Source organism: Gavialis gangeticus, unplaced genomic scaffold (genome assembly GCF_001723915.1).
Source record: "Gavialis gangeticus isolate Ggan-Ray unplaced genomic scaffold, GavGan_comp1, whole genome shotgun sequence".
NCBI classification, from domain to species: Eukaryota; Metazoa; Chordata; order Crocodylia; family Gavialidae; genus Gavialis; species Gavialis gangeticus.
In genome coordinates this window covers 78,508,875-78,512,480 of record NW_017728993.1, presented here as the reverse complement: position 1 = coordinate 78,512,480, position 3,606 = coordinate 78,508,875, and the positions used below count along the sequence as shown (strand labels likewise).

General features: G+C 59.4%; 1 protein-coding gene across 5 annotated transcripts in view; it reads right to left on the bottom strand.

Moving 5' to 3' along the window:
• Positions 1-2,198, bottom strand: part of NEK7 (NIMA related kinase 7) — a 150,956-nt gene extending 148,758 nt beyond the window's left edge. The window contains exon 1 of one of the 5 annotated variants that reach the window (XM_019502045.1): positions 2,074-2,198. The gene's annotated coding sequence lies outside the window, so the exon portion shown is untranslated. Of the gene's footprint in view, positions 1-1,516; positions 1,810-2,073 lie in introns of those variants that run through there. The other 4 variants (XM_019502046.1, XM_019502049.1, XM_019502044.1 and 1 more) reach the window with 4 other exon arrangements.
• Between the last annotated feature and the right edge of the window lie 1,408 nt (positions 2,199-3,606).

Sequence of the window (3,606 nt, the reverse complement as noted above, 5' to 3'; positions counted from 1 at the left end):
CCAGCCATATCAGCTGATTTCAGTTTGACTGCTGATATGCAGCCCCACAGCTTGGAGAGTAGTGTCTGGCAGGTAAGCCTGTTGGAGGGAAGGGGTGTGGTGGAGGTAGACTGAGGTCCATGCAATGAGGGAGGGAGTGGAGTTGGGTCACAGGCAGGTGTTGCATAGCTGGAGGGGGGTGGGAGGGAGGGGGGCAGGGTGCAGGATGGAGCTGGCAGTTTGTCCACGGGCCACAGGGGGTGACTCCTGTCACATCAAGCACCATGGAGGAGGCCCAGGGGGAACATGCCCCCCAGATCTGTGAGCAGAGTGAGGGCCGCATACTCAGGACAGGGGCTACACCAGCCTCTTCCTGGTGGGAGGAAGGAGGCTGGCCCTGGGCTGCACTTGGGCCAGGCAGCAGCAGCACTGTAAGGGAAGGCTACAGGGGGACAGGCTACAGCCACCCCAAAATTCTCCATAGCCACCCCATAGCCCCCCCTCCCAGTGCCACTGCCACCAGCCCTGGCCCCATCCACCCTGAGTGCAGCCCTAGCACAGCCCCTGCCAGGAAAAACCCAGCATAGCCCTGGCTCTGAGCACACAGCGGCAGTCTGCCCTCGCTCAGCACACATGCCTCCCATACCTCCCCAGGGTGCACGCAGTGGCAGGAGCTACCGCTACCCATCCACAGACAAGTCACCAGCTACACCCTGCACCCTGGCCTGCCCCCACTGTGCAGTGCCTGCCCCACTCCCTCCCTCACCATTGGGACCTTGATCTTCACCCCCTATGCCCTGTCCCCTCAACAGACTTACCAGCTGGACGCTGCTCTCCAAGCTGCTAGGCTGCACTCCTGGCCATCTGCAGGCTGCGGCTGGGCTCACGCATGTGGCATTTATCAGTGACATTATCATTCACATCAACCAAAAAAAGCCAATTGCTGATAACATCAATTTTCCATTTATCGGTGCTGATACAATATGGACCGATGTATCAGTGCACCCCACACCAGTTTGCTAAACATACACAGTAAGTTTTGAGATTGTGTGTACACACACACACACACACACACACACACACACACACACACACACACACAAAAAGCAAATGCACCTTACATCACCTAGGATATAAAGCACATAAGTAACTTCCCATGCTCACTACCTATTCAAGACTTCATGGAATTGGGCTCATATGAACCACCAAACTTTGAAGTGCTCATGGAGCTCACCTACTTCAACCTGATTACTCCAGCTAACTGATCTTTTTGCACCTCTCTACTGGATAACATTTTTTATAAGCAGCTCCTCTCAAACCACCAACAGGGAACATTCTCAGCGGACCATCCACTCCATGCTGACAGAGCACAACATCCCCCAGGGGGCCAAAAGGAGCCAGAGAAAAGGATGTCACTTCAGTTTTAGTTTTTAACTGTAAAAACTACAACCAGGGAAATGGAAAGCAGAGCTGAAAGTTAAAAAAGGGGAGACAAGAGGGTTAAGAGCAAAGGCCCCCACACTGGAAAGGCTCCCACCTGCTCTTTGGCTTCAACTGAGGGCCAGCAGCTCTACCCCGAGCAGCACCGGTGTCTGAGAGGTGGGCAAGGAAAGGAAGCACTGACGGGACGCGAAGTAGGAGGCAAGAGCTGTCAGGACCGGCGGCGGCAGCACAACCTGGCTCCGCCCCGCGGTCCTCGGCAGGCCTCACGGGCGGGTGAAGCTGTAGAGGGCCTGCTCCTGCCTCGGCCCAGGGCAGGGCCGGCCCCGCTACGCACCAATACCCAGGCACCAGTGCCGGCCGCGCCCCGCAAGCCGGCAGCCGCTCCCTGCCCCGCGCTCCTAGTTTCGCTCCCCGGGACTTCCCACTTCACCCGCCCTCCCTGCACCGCACCTCGGCCGGAGCGGCAGCTCGACAGCCAATGGGAGCGGGCCGGCGGGTGCTCTTGGCCAATGCGGCCGAGCCGGGGGCGGGCGCCTACTCTGTCTGCCCCGTGCGAGGCGCCGGCGGGGAGAAGGGAGGGAGTTTGTGGGCTAGTGCGGGGCCGCCGCGGCCCCAGCCCCGGCCCCGGCCCCTGGCACCGCGGTACCTCACCGGGAAGTGTGCGCTGCCCCTCACCGCCCAGCTCCGCGCCCCGGGGCCACCTCAGGGCCGCGCCGTAGGCTCCAAGCGGGCCGCCCGGTGCGCGACTCCCGCGGCCCAACCGCGTCCGGCCGCTACCAGCGCTGTAAACATCCCGGCATCCCCGAGGAGCGGGGGCGGGGCCCGGCGGCGGCTCCTCCTAGCCCCGAGATCCCGCCCGCTCCGCCGGCCTGGCCCGCAGCCTCACCGACAAAGTGAGCCCGGGGCTGGGCCGGGACTTCTCGCCGGGCTGGGACCGACCTGGCACCGCACCGCCGCCATGTTCCAGCCCCGGCTGCCGCTCCTGGCGCTGACACAACCACCCTGGGGCATCGCCCCTTCTCCATTCCTGACTGGGCGGGAAGAAAAACTACGCAGCATCATAGAGGAGTGGAGCTGGAAGCCCCCCACTCCCCGAGGCAGGATCATGCCAGTCCAAGCCGTTCCCTACAAATCTGGAGTGGCCTGTGTTATCCCACTCAAGCCCAGTTAATGAGGGGCATCAACATGCAAATATGCCCTAGGCCCACGTCCTTTTCCTTGATTTCCGCAGCAGTATTTGCAACTCATTTGGAAAGGCTTTGCAGGTATGGGTGGTGGAAGGCCCCAGACTGATAGAGCGTAGCCCCCCAAAACATGCACACCACAAGACCCTGGAGGTCAGGGTGGCCTGGCCACAGACAGGCAGTGCCGGTGGCTGGGGTGTGCTGGCAGAGAGCTCCTGCAGGCCGCCACAGCAGTGTCAGTGGCAGGGGGGTGTCGACCACTGACCACCAGCAGTGGCAGCCATCAGGGACCACCCGTACAAGCCACTGGTGGTGAGTGGCAACCACAGGCAGCATCGGCAGCACTTTTTGCAGGGGGTGCAACACCAATCTTGAGGTGCACATGCACCGCGTTGCCAATGCCCTAAACTAATTTCACTGCAGCTGGCAACTGCGGGGCCACCATCCCGCAGCACCCCGCGCTGCTCAGCGTGCAGCCGGGCCAGCACACCAGTGCTCCAGCTACCCCACCACCACGCCACAGCCCAGTGCCCCTGCCACACACTCCTCACTCAGCCCCTCCCAAATAATATTTCCTCCCACCGCCTATGCTGGGAGGGTAGATCCTTCATGGCAGGGAGCGTCCCTTTGTGAAGTCTGCACAACTCTTAGGACAGGAGGGTCTTGACCCACAATAGAGGCTGGTGATGCACATAATCATAACAATCATAAAAGAAATGGCAGCTCTACTATCACAGTACCTGTAACGCTTGAGTACCTGTAACAGTGTGTGTGGTAATAACAGCAGTAGGATGTCAGGACTTCTGAAAACAGGATGGTCAGTCAGTGACCTTGTCCTAGCACCTGGGTCCTGTCTAGTCACAAAGTGAGGTCCATTTAATAGGCATGTTCGTTAACAGTTTTAAACTCCACTTAGTGTGAGCAAAGCAGTATTTAAAATGTATTAATCATGGCCCTTTTAGGATGGACCATAATCCATCAGGGAGGAAAAAATAACAGC